At 39.1% G+C, this 21,135-nt stretch overlaps 1 protein-coding gene across 2 annotated transcripts in view; it reads right to left on the bottom strand.

The window, feature by feature from the left end:
• Positions 1–20,527, bottom strand: part of CDKL5 (cyclin dependent kinase like 5) — a 123,322-nt gene extending 102,795 nt beyond the window's left edge. Inside the window, exon 1 of one of the 2 annotated variants that reach the window (XM_040091232.2) lies at positions 20,457–20,527. The gene's annotated coding sequence lies outside the window, so the exon portion shown is untranslated. The remainder of the gene's footprint in view (positions 1–20,456) is intronic. The other variant, XM_040091241.1, reaches the window with a different exon arrangement.
• Between the last annotated feature and the right edge of the window lie 608 nt (positions 20,528–21,135).

Below are 21,135 nucleotides of genomic sequence, written 5' to 3'. Positions count from 1 at the left end.
CCTCTTAAGCCCTGAGATACTCCTTCGCTCCTGCCCGCACTTCAAGGCAGCTAGCAGTTTTCTAAACATTGTTATCCATACATAGTCCCTTCAGATGTGCCTAAATTAAGAGAGTTCTTAAACTTTGTATTGCTAATCTTGGCTCAGAGGCCTGTTTTGCAAAATGTGAATTGTGTGTTCCCTCTTTCAATGGAGCATGAAGTGTTTCCTGAATTTTCAGATGTCTTCATTGCTTCCTAATAAAAAAATTAAAACAAAACCAAAAAAACTTTGCTTCTTTATTCCCCACACTTGCTACATTAAATTAACCAATTTGTTACATCATGTAGCAATTACTTTAGAAAACAGAAATACAAAAGTGTCTGAGAATTCAAGGGACAGATCATCAATTTCAACTTTTGCTTTGAAATAGTTTGAATGACCCATCACCAAAGCACTAATAATACTATAGTAATAGGCTATTCACTTAAAATCCCTATCAGAGGCCCCAGGAATGAAATTATTTTACCAGGCTAGCTTTCTTTATTGGAAAAAGCAGTATGAGCTCTGCCATCTTCCTCGAGGACAATGAAATGAAAGAGATACAAGAAGAACTTTAACTCCCCTTGAAGAAGTTGCATACGGCCCGAAATTACTCTTCAAGACATTCTAGGTTACCTGTGTTTGCCTAACCACTGAATTACGCTTCATTTTCTGGTTTCATTTGTATAGCAAATGATTTATTAGCTGCTTATCCTCTAGTCCGTATTACAAAAAAACCCAAAACTCTGTCAAGTCTAAAAAGCCAAGACGGAACACTGTGGAGTGTAACTAGGGGAGTACAGACATGTAACACACAAAAATCTCAGACCTACAAGCAGGAAAATCATCACATTTAGAACCGAACATAAAAATGCATCATTGACTCAGGCCCTCTGTAGGATTTTAGTCTAAATTTGCTGTGGAGATGCAAAATGGATGGGGAAAAGTTTACCACTTAGAACACCAAAGAAGAAAAAGGTTTCAGTGAGAAGTTACTGAAAAGGACTAGACCATGCATTTCCAATCCCACAGGAACAACAGGTTTTAACCTTTTCATTGCTTGCTTAACTGTAACCATACTTATGACTTCTCTGGCATACACAAGTTTACTAAGCAACAGTTGTTCAAATTAGAAAGGATGGTCTCCTATAATCAAGAAAGAAAGACTGCATTCTGTTCTCCTACTCACACACTGGGAAACTTTGCTTACAAGGTCACATCTAATATCCTTCTCCCATTTCAGCATATAGGGCAACCAGTCCTGGCAGAGTAAAAAACACAGCTCTAAGAAAATTAATTTTAAGTTTTTTAACTCTGTTTCAAAACTGACGCCTGCACTACTTATCTTTTAAAATCAGACTGACAAGGTACAATTCAAAGGCTACCTAATTACATCCACATATCAAAGAACTGCTCAACAGCTTTTCCTCACAGACAGACACTTGGGGAGGAAAAAGCCCTAGTAGAAGCATGTCCATTTGTAGGTATCATGTGCCTATTATAACATTTAATATTACATCAAATAAAACAATATAAATCAGGGGAGAGAGATAATATTTGAAACCATTTCCCCAGGTACATAATTGAGTATAATTGGTATTGAAACAATTGCCTCTGACGTGCTTACGGTTCTTCCGTCATGATGACTTAATTAATCATAATGATTTATTTTTTATTGTTCGCCCTTCCTCAGAGTTACTGAGGTTTTCAGGAGCCTCAAATTCCCTCACTGTGTTCAAAAAATGTGATCTATCTATGGCATCTGCTAGATGCTGACAGACAGGATGATGTCCAAAAAATTATTTTAGTGCACCATGGTCCCAATACAAAATCATGCTAGGGAGGTAGAGGCAACAGTCAAACCTCTTCCCATGATCATCTGCCCATAGTTTATGAGTCTGTCCAAAACACATTGCTTTAGTCCATGTTATAAATGCAGTATGCAAAAAACTCATTTAAGAATCAAACAACTTCAGTAAGGGAATTCCTTATCTAGAATTCCTTGAGGATTTTTTAAGGCAGATACACTATTCACTATTCATTAGAAAATGGAAACTAACTTGCTATCACATTCAGTCATTCAAACATTTGAGAGAGATGGGAACAAACAGCCAAATCTTCCCATTTAAGACAAAACCGTCATAAACCCAGTAATTCACACAGTGAACAGCCAGGCCTAAGACTCACAGCCTAAGCAAAAGCTAAGTACTTCCAACTCTCTTAATAAAAAATAAGTAAAGTGAAGTGCATATTTATTACCCACTTTCCAATTAATTATCAGGGAAAGATACCATCACCCTTCCTCCTCTATTTGCTTCTAGTACTGGTTCTTCTACTTCCCTTGAGATTCACCTTATGCTTTACACAAGTCAAAAAGCTTCCTCACAGATACCAATGTGGATTCTAAATGAAGAAAGTAAAAACCCTAATCTGTGACACTAAAAAATGTACCTACTAAATACGGGATCAGAGTAAGTATCAACACATCTAGGTTATCAAATCCTTCTAAAAATCCCCCCTGCTATGAAAGAATACAGACAATGTCTTCAAAAAAAGTATTTTGCATTTTTCATTAACCTGGCATCTGTTTCTTTAAAAGAAGGCTACATATCTTTAGATGCTTCTTGTTTCTTTAAACCCAAAGTAAATCATTAACACTACTAAGACCTGCAGACCATAGGTATTTCAAATCTTTGTGGCTCTGCTGACACAGTAGGAGTCTATATGAAGTATTGTCATCTGCCTAAAAAATGGAGCTTTACTAAGATCCAACCTTTCAAGAACAGTAAAAAAGTTACACTTGCTGACCACAAGTCTACCGAATCCAGCGTGTGGTTTCTGTCAACAGCCAGGAGGTAATAATGAGTATAGAATAAGATCACTACAAGCAGGAAAGCACAACCCTTAATATCCTCCCAAAGACTTTCCCTATACAGACACAGCCCCCAAACACAGTATTGTTCTGTCTTCAAGTGAGATCATCACTTTCCCAGATCTATATTTCAGTACAGCTGTTTTGTACATTTTGACAAAACAATGTTTATTTAACAAAATAACCCAGAAACTAAAAGGAGCATAATACCATGTTGACAACAAGTCAGTTGTCACAAGAAGAGTAATTTAATACATGAATTATCTACCATATACAGATTTGCAAATAAAACCTAGTTTAGCTCAAACTTGATGTTATCATCCTTACAAATTTCTGGATGGATCATAAACTGATTTGTGGCAGACTAAGGCAGTTCATTACAGTAGTTACTCAAGGCCTTAAAACCTATTAGCTTTACTTAGTGGAAAAAAAGAGTATCACTCTACAGAACAGAACAAGCTAAAAAGCAAACTGCCTTAGCTAACCAAAAGTCACAACAATTAATTGAAAATGACTGAGTAATAAATCAGCCATATGCTCAAAATATTTTTTTTCTAAAAATGTCACATTCATTACTGAAAGGCCACAAAGCACATACCTTATCTGAAGAACCTAAAGTGGGTACTTGTCAAAGAAAAGGTTAGGATGCCAGAGAAACTAATACAGGGCAAAAGGACTTTTCACCCACAACAGCTCACATGAACTGCAGAACAATTAAAGCATTCCCTTCTACCATGTCTTCAGACTACTTTCACTGAATATTGAAAACACTGCTAAGCGGTATCTGTCTGAAAGAACACAGAGACCCAGAAATTTCAAAAACTATTAAGTTATAGCTGTAGTTGCAACTTATCTGTGTTCTTATTACTTCATCTAGTCAGGAGTGATTATTCTTAATTTACCAGAGCGCTGTTTAAGTGTAGTGATCCAGCCACAATGACAAATTTGAACGGTGGGAGCTCAAGACGGCAGGGAGAGAAGGGGAAATAGCCCATTTAGTGCACTTATATTCAAGTTATACAAAGTGAGATTGCCCATCATACAAAACTGGGAGGAGTTGTTGACTTCTGAAGGCAAAGAGGTCCTGCAGAGAGATCTGCCCACACCAGAGGGCTGGGCAACCACCAACCCAATGGAGCTGAACAAGGGCAAGTGCCAAGTTCTGCACCTGGGATGGGGCAATCCTGTGCTGGGGAGATTTAGATTAGATACCACGAAAAGGTTCTTCACCAGAGGGTGGCTGGGCACTGCAACAGGCTTCCCAGGGAAGTGGACACAGCACTGAGCCTGACAGAGCTCAGAAGTGTTTGGACAATGCTCTCAGGCACATGGACACATGCTAGAGGCGTCCTACGCAGGGCCAGGAGCTGGACTCTATGATCCTTGTGGATCCCTTCCAACACAGGATATTTTCTGATTCTAATAATTCCCTCTCTTCTTTCCAGTTGTTTCAAAAATGAGCAGCTTTTAATGCTGCAAAATTCTCATTTAAGTTTACTAGCAGAAGCAGAACATCCGCTATCTGCTTATGCCTTCAAATAATTAATTTGCCTTTTTTTTTTCAGATTTGTAAAATAAAAAAAAAAAAAAAGCCTACTACCTTTTGACATTAGTCTTTTGAAATACACTACTGTAAAACTGATCTAATAGCTATTAAGTGTAATTTTATCAGTTTAAATTAAACTAGAATGGAAATTGAATAGGGTGTTTTCAGTAGTTTAAGAAGTGCAGATTACTTGATTCATTAATCTCAACATTCGTTAAGGGTTACAATTAATTTTTTTTTAATATAGAAGTCTTCCTGAGAAGGAAAAGACATTCATTTCTGGTTTGAAAGCATTTCTTTACCTGATACAAAAGCACAGAGCAATATGGAACTACCACTCTCAGTATTTTCTGATCTCCTTCAATTTATTTCCATTGATTAGCACACAAACATGATTAACAACAGAATTCTACACTTACCACCAAATAAAATGCCTTGTAAAAAGAACTGATCCTAAATAATATATTTTCTTGTACCTGCCATAAATATGCAGCATGAACAAGTATTATACAGACTCAGTTGTAGAAAACATATGTAAAAGACTAATACTGAAGACACTGACATATGATCTTCTGCTGAAAAATAAACCCTATATATGGGCAGTAACAGTGAATTTTCATCCTCAGGCAAGTAATAGAAAGCATGAGTTCATATGTGTATTTCCACTTATGACATGTACCTCTACAAAAATCAATAAGCTTTAAAACCTGCCGATGTTAATTCCACCATATATTAAGATGTTAGCCACCAGAAACTGCAGCAGAATAACAGCAGAGCTTCCATATGTAGAAGATGACTAACAAAGTAGAACTTCCTACACCTCCTACCCACCAGCAGAGCCTAGCAAATCGTTTCAATTTTACATATAGGTATCAGTCTTCTAGAGATGAATGATTTCTTGCATGTTCCCTTCTTTCAGAGTACCTGAACAGTGCATTATGGGCTCATCTGAAACAAGAATTTGAGCGTCAGCTTCAAATCAGTTAATCTGGGATAGACACCTAGCATTACTCTATGTTTTCTGGGATATTTGACAGGAAACACGACTTTGGGGAATAGTTCTAGTTTAGTATTTCCTTTTATTACTGTCACCATTATGGATAAGCTATCACAGACACATCTTTAAACAAATTACCAAGGCTAGAGTTTTTATTCTGCAAAATGTGACTGTGTATTGCAAATATCTAAAGGCAACTGTTAGAACATCAGCTGGAATAAAAGACAATTAGCTAATTAGATTCAGTCCTTTTTTTTTTCTTTCATTTAATTGGTAAGACATAGTTCACTAGAATTTTCAAAAGATGTCTTCTTAATACTTCAACTGAAGAGCTTCAAAACCCTATTTGAGGAATAAAAGTAGGCAGAGAAACAAAAAACCAAAAAGATTAAAACTCACATAACATACTAAAAACTTCTCTTAAGATCATCTTACGTTTATAAACCATATGCACAGTATTTCTCTATCATAAAGTGGACTATTTATAAGAATGTAATGCTGTTTAAGGAAAAAAATTACAAGAGGTAGGCTTCACTGCAAGGTTACACAGGGCTTGGAACGTCAGAGAAACAGAAATGGACTGAATTGAGTGTAGGCTTTTTTTTCCTTTAGTGAAAATGAATGTAAGTGAAGTGCAGACTGAGACTTTTTTCTATTTCTATTTGATACGGCGCACAACTGGCATCTAAACATGACGTTCTTAAATGGTAAAAAAACCCACAGAAGTGCAGATCTTGATATTTCACCAGGATTTTTTCCCAACCACAATTTTTTTTTTCCCTTTCTCTCTTCAATCTCCTGCAACATTTGCAGTAGTTGCCCCCCAAAATTTCAAAACTGTAGAAGCCTATCAAACAGGATAAAGCACACTGGAAAACCCAGGAACTACAGAGATTAGGCTGCCTATAAAACAGAGCAGAAGAGCAGATCTCATTAAGGGTGTATTTCCCACTGTTGAAAAAGCAAGTTAGCCTACTGTTTCTGAATTACTGTATTTTAAAATATGTGTTTATAGATGTACTACAGCAACACACTTCCCCCTCCTCCCCCAGTCTCACAAGCAATGCTTCCCCTCTTGGTACTTCCACATCCTATCACTTCATTCAACAATTATTACTTTGCTTTTTATTTTCTTTATTTTTACATAAGTACAACTGAACTGCAAAGCTAGAAATGTAAAGTTTATGTAATTATGACTTAATAATTACCAGACCTTAAGTCTTCAAAAGAAAAATATTATTGAAATCATAATGGGGCTTTGTGTCCCAGTCAGAAGAACAAATACATTATGCAGTTTAATATCTTTAACGTCTTTAATACAAATGGACCAAACAGTGAAGGACATTACTGGAACTTTAGGGAGATATTACAATTACCACTGAATAAAAGAGCTCAGCATACCTCAGTATGCCATTTTAAAAGCAGTCTACGACCTCGGGAGACTTTGTGTTGGGTTTCTATTCAGTATTCTCAAATGTTGAACCAAGGACTCCACTATCAAAAAGGAGAAAATAAAGGAGTTCCAAACAACTTCCTGTGTACAGAGATAGGTGGAGGAACAGTGAGGAGTGCTCAGAACATTCCATCTCATGTCACTGACAAAGCTGCAAAATCTATCTAAAATGTCTTTTCAGTACAGGCACCAGCAAAACTCGTTTCCACTTAACCTCTACCTTCTGGTACAAGTAGAATAGATGAAAACTATTGCTGTTCACATCCCTCAGCTCTGATTCCATTAAGCTGTGCCTCTGCTGCAAGAAATACTTACAATAGAGGGAGAGTTAATAGCATTTACCAGATAATTGGGGGAAATGATGTTGTTTATTTTGCAAAAGGGCTACTGTTTAACTAAAAGAATCATTACAAATAAGTGCCAAAAAAAAAAAACCACTGACCACATTTTTACCTTAAAATCGTACAAACAACAGCATATGAACAGTGGAGAATAAAATAATAAGGGTGGCACCCTGATCAGAGCCAAGCAACAAAGGTGAAAACCACATAGCAACTTCAGATACAGCCCAGAATGTTCACAGTTTATTCCAAGAAGCATAAGTGTGCTACAGATTTCTGTTTTCTCAAGGTTTGCTCCAGTTTGTATTTCTCCACCTTGTTTCACAAATCTCTTAAAGGAAGGCATGCAAAACAAGGCAATTAAATAAGCCCATTCATGGAACCCAAAGTGTATTTTCAGATCATGCTCAGCACAGCTCCTCATATAGCACAGATTTTTATTTTTTTCCACTCTTTCCAAATTTAATTTATTTTATTTACTCCACTTAATAACTTTGAACAATTTATCAGTCATTTATAGCATGGTACATAATGCTTTATTAACTAAACTCCTTGAAGGAACAGGGGCAGTGTATTATATCCCACAATTCTAGTAGACTTTTAAGCAAAAAGGCTCAGACTACTAGTTTGAAAACATGGACTCTCAAAAATGCTGATAGACAATATATACCTTTCATCATAGAACAAATGCAGGTAAGTAACTCCTAATTACCCAACACTTATAACTAAATCTGTTTCTCACTACCAAAGGACAAATTCCTGTTTTCATCTAATACTTCTGTTATGAAAGTAGAGGGTCATATTTAACAGTGTTTAGATTTTAATTTGGGTATGCTGGATTCACAGTATTTTAGGAGCACAGTAATGACCCAAAAAAAGCCTTAGTCAGTGGCTGCACCCTAGAATTTACTCAACTGGAATTCAGTCCAGTTGCTATCTTGACTTATATGCCGCCTGTTTTTAGCACTCCAGTCACAGCTGTACCATAAATAGCTGGCAGTGGCACACGCACAGTTTTCTGCTCCCCCACTACTGATATCTTGAAATCAATTTGTAAACTTATATGTTCCTCTTTCAGAAGCATTACATTTCTCTTAGGTACTGCAGTGCAATTGATCAACCCCTGCTTTCCTTTTTTTTTCTTTTTAAGATTAGTTTGAGCTGTTACTTCTCTTCCTTTGGCTTTGTTTCTAATTAAATGGCAGCACTGTTTTCCTCAGATGGAATTATTAGAAAACATCTTGAGTTATAATAAAAGTGATAAACACAACATCCATTACTTTATTCTGTATTGTTAAGTAACAATATTTAAAAGAGAATGCCTACTTGTCTTCATTTAATCAGAGAAAATGGAAAAAGACTTATCAAATTGAAGTATTTCAGTATGTACATATTCCAGATGACTTTCCTGAACACTATTTAAAAACATTTCTTCATGTTCCAGTAATCTATATACCTTTTGGAAAATTTCTCTTCAGCTCATGTATTTTGGAGGCATATTTAAAAAACAAGAACAACAAAAACCAAGCAAACAAACAAACAAAAACAATCAGGAGAAAATAAGCTCTTGGTATGGTATTATTTGTTACTTAAATTGTCCATTAAAGCATACTGTAATTTAAAATAATCTGATTCTTGTAACAATTTAACAGCTTGATTTATAATAAAACTGTAGAGCATTAACAGTGCATTTTATACATTTTTGTACTCATAAAGTCAATCTTGAGGCACACATCATAGGACATTATCTAGCTTACAGATACCTCAGGGCTCAGCACCGTTTACTGTTCTACCAGTAGATCTAGGGAACCTAAATGTGAGCACATGCTACACTGCAGTAATACCCTTCTGCTTTTGCTCGCAGCATGTAACTAGACAAAAGCAGGGTTATCAAATGTTGAAAACTTATCACAGCTTTTATTATTTTCCTTAGAGATTCAAACTTCAGGTGAAAACATACTATGATACCACTTCTACTGGTGTACCATGCCAAAAATCTATGTTAGATAGAACAGTATCTTGTTCTATGTAACTACCAGGCATTTGCAGACATTAAGCAATTCACATCACGTTCAAAATTATTTCTGATTTACAGCAGAGAACTTCACCACCACAGTCAGCCATATGCAATTTAATCTGTCCTGCAGTTCCTCAATAAAATGGCAAAGTCTATTACAGAAGGAAAAGGAAGTTAGGAAAAAATTTACCGTGCATCATACAAACGTAATTGATCCTAGAGGTCCATTTTAATCTTTATCATTGCACCTCAAATAAGATCCAATTATTTCAGCTTCACTGGTGGACTGGATTTTCATCCCAAGAGATATGAATGAGCCATGAAATGATTTTAAAAAATGTAAATTAACACTGCACAAATATATACGTTACATACCGAGCTGTCAAATCCCACACTTTAAACATCAAACTGAATCTGCAGCTTCCCAGTTTCAATCTTTTGCACAGCATATCATCTCAAATATTAGCAACATAGCACAAGGACTGCTATCCACAGTGCAATGCCATACTTGCATTAAACAGTGGTATAATGTTCACCTTGAGCAGGAACATTCCAGGGCAGTGGGAGCCTTATCCACAGGGGCAACTTCTCACCACAGCCTTGTACCAGACCCTTCTCAACCCCATGGCCAGAACAATGCACACAGTCTTCCAGATTACCCAGCACATGGCTCTCTCAATGTCAGGGCTCCACAGCAGATGAAAGATCTGTAAATTCGCTCAACAGAATAGTCTTGCTTTCACCCCTGCTTCCATTTCACTACTGCAACCCAGCTTCCACTACCTCATTCTCAGCACTGTATGCAAAACCAGCTTGAAGACTAGAAAATATACCGTATTTTCCTTTCTAAGTATTAGTTACATTCACAACAGGTTGTAGAAAGTGGAAGTGGTCAGGTCATTCATCTGTACAGTGACTTCCAGAATCAGAAATTAGCTGGGGGTCCCATCATACAGCCCTTACCTTCGAGATTCAACACTTAAATAAACAGTTAAATAAAAACACATTCTTATTTTCATGCATTCATTACAATGCGTTCACGCCCTACACCATCAACCTTGTATATTCAATATTAAAAGTTATTCCCCAAATTCGGGAATCTGAATGGTTTTGGATCGCTAAAAATGCACGGGACTTGGCAATTTGATGGGAACTGATATGTTGTAACTATTTCTGCATCTCACAAGTTCAATGAGATAAAAAAACCCCATCAAAATATCAGAAAGTGAGCAAGAAAAACTCCAAAATACTTTGACAGTCACAAAATGACAACTGCTATTAATAAATTCTTTAAAAATCTGAGTTATTAAAAAGGCGTAAGAACTAGGGGTTTTTTTTAAATTACCTATTGGTTTTAAAGTGGGAAAGTAAATTTGCTAGTGTAAACTATTTATTTTTTTTTCAATAACTCTTCTCACTAGCATTGAAGCTTTATGTAGACTAATTCTTTAAGGACAGCAGACCTCCTCTTTGTTAATTTCTTTGAAAAGCGGTGAGATAACAAGCTTGATCTGCCTTCCATTCTCAGTGAAATGGCCAACAATAGCTCAAATGTTATTTTAAGTGACTATAACTGGAACAGTCAAACAAAAGGTCACCATTTTACTGGCATGGAAAAATACAGGATAGGTCTCCAAGCCTCCCAGGGCTGTTCAGCAATTTGTATGATCAAAGGCGAGCAGACTTTGACCTTAATATCGGTATCTTCCTATCTCCCCTCATCCACACATATTATCTGCAATACAATTTTAGTCACTGTTATTTTACAGTGATTTATATAAACAAATGTGATTTATCTCAGAAGGAAAAAACCCAAACATCTCCAAGCATCCAAACTTATAGTTAAAACAATCTTAAGTTTCAAATACATTAATTAAAAATACACACGGATTTTTTTTCCTGTGAGTTACATCACATAATATTATGAGTCAGCAGAAGCAACTGAAAAACAACTAGGTTAATAGATGAAGGGCCATGCCTTTTTTTTTTTTTTAGAAATGTCATTCAGTCACAGAGCTTTAGGCAACTAAAACATCAATGCGTATAGAATTTACTGAAACAGATTTAATGATCTCCAAATGACAGGAATAGCTATTTGTTTGGGAAAAGCAGAGTCACAGTCACCTTCTTTTTTCACCTTCTGAAAAGACTGTTTTGTTACTATTATTGTGACCATCCCACACTGTCACCTTCATACTGAAATCTGTTTTTATTTATACCAGTAGTAAAGTTTTTAAAGAGAGCAACACATTTGTGCGCTGAAGCTACAGATTTCCTGAAAAAATCATTTGAGCCCTCCAATTTTTTTTAAAGAAATATTTAAATTATTTCAATTTGATTTGCTGTGCTACAGCACCTCTTTCTCTCTAATCCCCCTCATTTCTATATATGAGGTTCTATGTTTGAAGTTCCTCCTGGCTAGCTGACAGTCTTCTTTCTTCATCAAGTTCATATTTCTGACACTGACTTTATAGGATATGCACAACCTCTTTCCCACGTACATCAGATGATGTTTTTTCTATGCCACCTATTCCTCCTTGCTCTTGATGACGGCTCTAAGCCGAACAGCTCTTTCCTCAACTCCCTCAAAGACAACAAACTCTTTAAAAACCTAAGTTAGAACATCAAACGGGTCTCCCACAGTAACTCTGGGTCCTGTGACCATCCATGAGAGCACAATACCCTTGCTTCCCACCTAGAATAATCCCCCAGTTATCACCCCTGTGACCTCCCTCCCATCATGCACATACAATAACCTACTGGAACAGCATCATGACTCTCCCACTTTCCATCTGACCTTCCCTGTGCACGCCCGCCTGGCAAAAGGCAGCAAATGCCATGGTGGTTATTACTACAGGCCAGCCACAGTCACACAGACTGGGGTTCCCCGTTTCTTGCCCAATCTCCTCTCTAACCATCTGCCTGTTTCTGTCAGACCTGTATATGCATGCAACAGGGCTGGAGAACATGTCCCCTCTGCCAAAGTCGACTAGGAATTGGACAAGCAGTTCAGAAGCCACTGGCAGGGTGGGAGGACAGGCTAATGGACAGATGGATGGACAGATGGATCAATTGCATAAGCAACCTTCCCTCAAACTAAAATAAAACTTTGAAGTCCCACCTGTTCCACGAAGCATTTCATCAGCACTAGCCACTCCCCACGTCAAGGTTTTCTGTTTTATAATAGGCTATACCGCATGAAGTAGTAGCTCTAGTCGGTAGATTTACCAGATCAACGCATTACTGACTGTACATCACGATGTACAGCCACAGCGCTCCATAAATAACCGCCTTTAAACACAAGCTGTACCCAAACAAGATTTCACAGTTAAGGAGAAAAAGAATGGTTGCATAAAAACATTATAATGGCATGCAATTTGAAACATCCTTTGGAATAATAATGCCAGCAAGGAAAGGAGAAAGAAAGCACCAGCTTTTAGGGTAGGGTTTTTTTCAGGTTGTCCATTTTTTTATTTTCTATTTTTTTTTTTCCTTGGGGGGGATGGTGGTCTGTTTTGTTTTTCAAGAAATACGAAAAGGAGAAGTAAAAATAAAGACTACAACCAATTAAAGGATCTGCAAAGGCGTCTTGCATCTCAACAGCCTAAAATTGTGTGAAGTGATAGAGAAGAAGCTGTGCTAGATGAACAGATGGATCAGGAAAGTGTGAAGAGGTCCATAAGGTAGAGTCAAGTTTTTAAAGCATGAAACTTCTGAAGCCAGCACAGATTCATTGTAAGTGTTTTCATAAAAGGATTAGTTGAGGTCAGGGGATTAGGGGGTTTCTTTGGATTTTTTGAGAAAGCCTATGGATGTAGGTAAGTAACAGCATACTACGTCTACATGTCTGGAGTGGTGGATTTGGGAATACTCCATCCTTGTCCAACATGCAAGGCAAGGAAGACTGGAAGCATTTTTGCAGAGGTTAAGCAAACAACCTGATGGCAACACTGCAGATGTGGTAGATCAAGAATAGAATCAAAAATAGAGGCAGATCAGAGCCAAAAAAAAAGGGGGGGGAAAAAAGCCAAAAACAAAAGCACCAAAACATTTGTTTCGTTTTAGTCAGAATTCTCTTTTTAAGTGCTCAAGAGAAAAAAAATGCAACAGTGTCATTAAAATGAGCCAAGCAGGCAAGTGTGTGTTCCCCAGAAAAAGAATAATAATTTAATTTCACATGACTTCTTCCAACTGACATTTTAGCAATAAACATACTTTTAGGAAAATACTGCTTTTGAGCAGAAGGTCTACCTAGAAAACCTCCTGAGGTCCGTTTTCCATCACTGATGTTAATTATCACTTCAAAATACCCTACGCAGTCCTAGTAAAAACACAGTAGAAAGTTGGAGAGAGAGTATTCTATATTTATTAATAGATTCAGCCTCATTTAAGTAAACACCCATCTTGCAATAAAAAAGGTTATAAGTAGTGCATGTTCTGAGGTTCACAACCGAAAATCAGTAACAGCTACTGTCATTGCTATGACAATTGCCTAGTTTTTGACTAACAAACAGCTTTAACTTTTGGATGAATAATCCAATATATAAATAACCCGACGCATAAGCACAATAAACCATTTTTCATCTCAAATGCTATATAACATTAAAGCAAACTTGTTGTAATGCATTATAAACCTATGCCCATCTCCTGTTCATCATCATTACATTTATATTTATGCAACACAGAAAACACTGAAGAGCTTCCAATAGGCCTACCAACTACTTTGAACAACATCAACTTGAAGTATCAATTAAGATGTGTTAAAAACAGTTCCATATACTATACAAACTGCTATATGTTTGATAAGTCTAAGATTTCTTCACCTCTGAAAGGGGTCACAAAGTCAGATGGGCCTTAATCCTACATAAACTCCTGTATAAGCAATGCAGCTGAAGTTAAACACATGCTGAACTCACCATGCGCACAAATATTTGTAGAGAGGGCTTAAGTGACTCTGGGGAATAAACAAAATGCTGCCAAGTGTTCAAAATAAAAACCAGAATTTTTTCCTGCGATTTGTTTTTAGCTACTGGAAAGTTCTATTGAACACAGCAGGTTAGCAGTAATTTAGAACAAGTGTAAAAGGTCTGACAAGAAGAGTTTTAGGAACAGCTGGCTATGACATGCCCCCACCTTCCATACACCTCAGTTTTGCTATTGATATTTCAGGTAATCGCCAAAAAATGCAGCCTACAAAAACAAACAAAACAAACCATCCTCAAAACCAAACCAACCAAACAAAAAACCCCGCTCTCATCATCTTGAAAGAAGTAGAATGACCAAACTACACTACACTTATTCATAGAAAATGCTGGTGACAAACCTGCAATTAACATGATATGCTGCAACATGCAAAATGAAAGCAGCACAGTGCTGATGTATGCTGAGACAAACACAGGGAACTTTTGAGAAGTGAATTACATGAAAAATACACACACACACACACACAAATAACTTTCTTAAGATTAGGAAATATAGCAGCAAGTAGAAAGCGTATAAACACAAATTTACTACGCTATCAAGTTTAAGTCACAAGATTCTGTGCTTTAAAGACAAATATATAGAAGTACAAAGCTTCAAAAGCTGGCGGTTATTTTGCACCCATGAAATCAGATTGGTTTAACAGGTTAAAATATTACCCAGAATATCACATGCAGGCCAAACAGAAGGATCTGCCCTCTCAAAGTCAGGAAGTGATGAGACTGAAAAGCCCCCACTGATGTACATTCACTTACTTTGCATATAAAGTGGGACTTTAGAGCTGAGGAGTTGCTCACTTCATAAGCACTAACTCAAAGTAAACAACACACTGGAAAACTCCAGGTGTTTCTACACCAGATACTGATCCCAGAGAACCATGGATTTAGTAAGCACTTAAAAAATCCATTTTAGGATCCCCAACTTCTATGAATTTGATGATGAAGTCAGCCAAAACATACTTCTACACAGAAATCATTTTAAGTGTAAACTGTTTCTCCAAAGTCACTAAGAAATGTACAGTTTCTACAATACAGGATGACTTTTAAACACTGATACCTAATTATGAAGAGGAGAAAGAAGTGAAAAAAAGTTGTGGTTTCAAATTTGAGGTCCAAGAAATTTTTTTTTTGATACTTAATAGTTGAATAAATATTTTATTCATCCACATGCATTTTATTGCATCCACATCCTCCCCTTCCTTCAGCTGAATACAGCAGTATGTTACCATCAACACCTGTTCTACTACAGTCATCTGTAAGAACACATTAACAGAGACAGTGATACAATATACCTAAATAATGGAGCTCTGTGTGGCTAACATACTGAGAAATCTTTTAAAAACTGATTCACACTGAGGTTTTTCACTCCCCCTCCCCCCCACCTTTTTTTTTTCTTTTTTTTTTTTTTTAATAATATTGCCACAGAAGTATTTCTTGTAAATGCCAACTATACCACTACATTAAGATTATATTCTTTTTTCCAAACAAGTGCCAGTGTAAAATTAAGTTATCCTATTATTATAAATAAATAACTAAAGGATTAAATTTCAAGACACTAGTAGGCAATTCCAACACTAAAAGGCTGTATTAGGAATTCAAATTTGAAGCCAAGCTGGAACACACAAACATCTCTGCTAAAGTAATGACAGAAAAATAAATCTAATTACACTCAAGCTAGAATTAAAAGCTTCTGGAAATCTAACAGTTTAGTATCACAGAAAGTCATCATATAATAACGATAACTAATCCATATGCATTTTCCTCATTTTAAAACACAGCAATAGATTATTTTTACTCCACATCATCTAAATGTAACTTACATCTCAAATGTGATTGAGAAGAGGAACACAACTAACTTGAGAGCCCATACATTCATTTCTGAAAGCTACTTTGCCTAAAGAAACAGGCATGGAAGTTCTCTGAAAGCTACCCTATTTCCAATGAAATTCTCACAATTGCTTCAGAGAAGGGAGGAAAAAATATATGTAATATTTCTACATCAACACCATTTAAGACATGCAGCATCTTTTTACATTTATTTTCTTCATTGTGACTTTGTCAAGGTATTTAACAAAACTATTTCTGCATGCTAAAATATCTTCATTAGCAGTGACAAAGAAATATATTATCATCTTCTAAATTTTAAAAAATATTGTTAAAAGCTGAATACATTAGTCTTGTGAACACTCAGAACTGTAACATTTTTCCTTCACCCACATCTAACATTATGAAACTGCACAGACTCAGCAACAGGGCTGATGATGTAACAGTGATTTCCTCAGTTTATGTATTGTTTAAACGTTTGTTTTTATTTACATTATAAAATTAATGCTTACTGCACAAGTAAGTCTTAATCTAGATACTAAAGTATCAGAGTTAAAATACAGAACTTGGAACCAGGAAATTAATTCTATTATTTATTATATTACACTCATCATTCTCATGTTAGAAATAATATCAGAATGATGATGTTCTGAAGTAAAAATCAATATAATAATCTAGAGTTTATAGGTTTAGCTCATAGGTAATACTAAAATTCTTTAAAAATCTCAAATAGAAATTTTGACAAATATAAGGCATTCTTGTTCCTTTCACAAGATGAGCACATAGTTCACAATGACTTCATTTATCCTCCATGTCAACACACTTCCAGGGTAGTTCTCTCTCATTACTGTTTCGTGACCCACGTTCATAATTCACACACAATAAGCATATAACAAAAAAAAGATTTCATAAATAAGAACTCATATCCTAGTCAGAACTTAAATATCACCTAGGAGAAACTGTTGGTTAGTTTTTTTCTATCCAGATTTCTCCTGCTGTTATATGTTTGAGAACAACTGAACCCAGTGCTTACATGTGAACAGTTCTCAAGAGTTTCCATATATAGTCAGTATTATAGATAGTTATTTTTATAGCAGCACTGAACTGACTTTTCAATATATATAGAGAGGGTGTTTTCTGCTTACAGAAATTATTCTGTTTTTCTACCTTGTACTTCCAGTCTTAGCTGTCCTCCCACTCACATGGTCCTGCTCCATACAACAACAGAAACAGCACTGCCAGTGTAAGGCCACCCTGGGACTACAGCTCACAGAACGCCAGGTTAGAAAGAGACCTCAAGGGTCATTTGGCCCAAGCTTTTCCTGGAAAAAGCACAATCTAGACAAGATGGCCCAAGACCCTCTCCAGCTGTGTCTTACAAGTATCCAGTGTTTGGGAATCCAACAGTTTCCTGGGAAGATTATTCCTTCAGCTGATTGCTCCTATTGTGAAATATTTTCCTCTCATGTCCCATTGGAATATCCCCAGGAATATCTGGTACCCATCACCTTTCATCTTCTCCATGGGACTACTTGCAAAAGGGAGTCTCCATCTTCTTTGCAGCCACGCTTTTAACACTGGAACGTGACGCTAATTAGATCAGTGCTCCAAGAACAGTTTCCACCAGACTAATCCAAACCTCTCTTTTATAAAGATGCTCTCTTTGTACCAATTATACAATTTCTTACACTTCCAGGTAGCTGCTTCACTGGCAAAGAAGGCTTATGAAATCTCAAGGGTTTTGTTAGGAACATACAGCTAGAGTATGCATTTCAGTGCTAAAGTCTCCAGGTCTATTTTCCCCCCATTATTATTAAACTAAACTGATAGGATCCATGAGAACATTAAAAAGAATCTGCAATTTCTTTGTTTCAACACCAAGATTTGAAAACTAAGCCAGGGCACATCAGCTACACCATTAACAGGTTTATTCTAACTCTCATTTTAAAGTCAGACAAAAGGAATCAAAACAATATCTAGTTCCAGCTTCCATAAAATTCCAATCTAAAATGTTAAAGAAAACATTTAACATAAACTAACCATTAATTATATATCTGATTCACTAAAACTGTCCACATTAAGTTAAAAAACAAGCATAATACAAATATTTTTTTACATGTGTATTTTTAAAGATAACTGCTTTCGACGGCAGGTCCAATACCAACTGAAATTAATTCTACATCTTAAACATGGTATAGCATTTGCTCCTTGCAATGCTTGATTTCTACAGCTTTAGATTTTTCCATGCTCCTATAAAATACGGTCTTTCACCAGTTCTAATGTGCCATCCAGTTGTTCTGCCTGCTAGAAAAATCTAAGGAGCTAAATCAAAGCAACCAAGATTTTGACACGATTCTGATGTAATTGCCTAAATATTACAGTGTTAGGTAAATACTGAAAAACAAGGCCATATTCCTGAGAGTCAGTTAATGTGGAGGCTTCTTGAGGCAAGAGATCTCTCCTTGAAGAACATCTTGCCAGAAGTACAGAGGGGGAGATTTTCCTTCCTATTGCCAAATGAGCAAAATGAGAGAAATTTTGAACACCCACACAACTAGAGGTAGTATTTAAGTCTGTACAATGGAAAAGGCCAATACTTTTCTTATTCAATCCACCTATTAAAAATGGCACTTCGTGCTTCTACTACACACAAATATCTTTTCTAAAAAGCTTGGGGTTTTTTTTCCACCAACTGCAGATCCTTTTGCTGTTAAAAGCACACGCATTAAGACAAGAACAATCTTAATGATCGTGCTGTTATAGGCAAACCCAAAAGACAATCAGAAACGCTAAATTTTGACACACTTACACCGCATCTGAGAAATAAATCCTTAAGTGTAGACACAGACAGTAAAATAAAGTGGGACTTGTAGATTGCACTAGCCAAGGAGCCACTATACGCTGGCTGGCCACACACAATTTGATCACTCATTACACTGGAAGCTGGTGGTGCCCAACAACTCTCTGAAAAACAGCAGAGAGGCATAAGGAAAACAAAAGAAACTAAGAGGACAATTTTAAACTTCTCTCCTGCAATACCGCAGAGCCACTTGTGATCTGCGTTTATCAGCGTGCCAATGGATTTTCTCAGCCCTCCTCCGTTGTACATTCTCTTCCAGCCTATTTGAGACCTTGCAAAGCTTTACTAGATAAACATGCATTTGCAATAAATGACTCTTCCAGATGTAACCATGACTAACGTATTACCATCCTGACGAGCCTACTGAGTACAAGTCAGGTAAGAGCTTCCCTCGCCCGAGGCACAGCACCCAGGAACATGCACGATCATCAGCAATTTCACTATGGCAGTTGCAGGCTGTTGCTGCCTCAGACAGCTACCTGCCGCAGCCATGGTCGGCACCGCACGATGCAGACAGGAGGAGGATCTCTGCGAGCAAGGCTGGAGTAGTTCAGCAACAGCAACAGCGTGCAGAGCCCTCACATTCACAAAGGGAACGGAATAGGAGCTCAGGTCCTTGCTCCTCAAGCCCTAGAATAGGCACTGCTGCAGATACACAAAACCCTGCTCGAAAAAAAAAATCCTCTTGCCTTCCATATACTCCAAGGACAGCAACCGAGGTTTCCCTGCTCAACCACCAATACAGGAGACGAAAGCTGAGAGCAGAAGCAAGGAATAGCCCAGCAACGGGAATCCCGGCATCCCTCATCTTCGCAGCGGCTCGAGGTGAGGAACAGCCTTCTCTCCTGGGTGTTGTCCCCTCTGACGCTCTCCATCACCACCTGCCTACCTTGCAACAACTAGTACGTCCTCTCACAACTGGCACCGACAATGCACAAGCCCAGCAACAGGGCGACCGATTAAAATAAAAAACAAACCCAAAACCACACAAAAACCCCCAAACCTACCCAACAGAGAAACACTGCCTCCCCCAATCCATAATAATCTACAGAGCATCTTTTTCAGAAAAAGCCCTAAGCCCTTCTAGTGCGGCGGAAGAAGGCATTAGGGAGGAAGCGGGGAGAGCTCGGCAAGACAAGGCTCAGGAGGGGCGGAATCCCACGGGCGGCCGCTCCTCCCGCCCCCGGGGCACCCCGGCCGGACCGAGCGCGGGCCGGACCCGCCGGCTCTGCCCCCTCCCGAGAGGGGCGGCCGCGGACCCCGCGCCCCGCCGCACCCCGCCGGGCACCGCAGCCTCGCCCCCGGGCCCTTCCCGGCCCCTCGGGCGCACCTGGGCCGGGAGCGGAGCGGGGCGCAGACACCGACCGGCCCCGGCGGGGTGGGAGGAGGGCGGCAGGCGGCTGCCAGCGGCGGCGGGGAGGAAGAGGAGACGGACAGGGAGCCGAAGGAAGGGGCGAGGCGCGGGGTTGCCTCGCCGCAGCAGCCGGGCGGTGACAGGTGAGGGCGGCGGAGGGCACGGGGCGAGCTCCCGGCGCGGTTCCCCTACCTGCGCTCCGGCGCTGCCGCCGCTCTCGGTGCGCCCGCTAGCACTTCCCCGCCCGCCGCCGCCCCCTCGCCGCGCTCCCCCGCCCGCCGCGCTCAGCCGACCCCGCTGGCCGTAGGCCCCACCCCCGGCCCGCACTGATGTCTCCGCCCACCAATAGCAGAGGAGCGAGCGGGCAACGGGCCGCGCCCACGACAGCCTCCACCAATAGAAGCTCGCTCTGAGCTCATCTTCCCGCCCCTGGCCCCGCCCCCGCGGCACCGCCCCGCTCGGGGCCGGTTCGGCTGAGGCGCAGCTGCCGCGCGGCGGGCGCGGGAGGCGGTGGGGTCGCGGTTCCCGGGTCGCGGTTCCCAGGTTCGCGCTGGGAGGTCCCGGGGGCAGGTCCCGTCGCGGGGGACACCTCCGCGGGTGGAGGGGCGGGGGGCCAGTCGCCGGCAGCAGGGCACGGTTCTGAGGGATGTGTCCCTCCCTGACAGAGAGGGGGCAGGGGGCTTTTCGTGCGGGGGATTCCGCGGAACGGATGGGCTTCGTCCTTTTTTTTTTTTTTTTTAAAAATTTCTTTTTTTGGCATGGAAACTGGTCCCCGCCTCCGGCACGCAGAGCCGTTTGTCACCGAGTGCGGGGCGGGGAGGCGGGAGAAGCGCTGTAGGAGCTGCTGCTGCTTTTGCTGGATGGGTGGAGA

The sequence above is a fragment of the Hirundo rustica genome, chromosome 2, assembly GCF_015227805.2.
Source record: "Hirundo rustica isolate bHirRus1 chromosome 2, bHirRus1.pri.v3, whole genome shotgun sequence".
Taxonomy (NCBI): Eukaryota; Metazoa; Chordata; class Aves; order Passeriformes; family Hirundinidae; genus Hirundo; species Hirundo rustica.
Note: the sequence above shows the minus strand (reverse complement) of the source record. Positions and strands in the feature narration are given on the sequence as shown.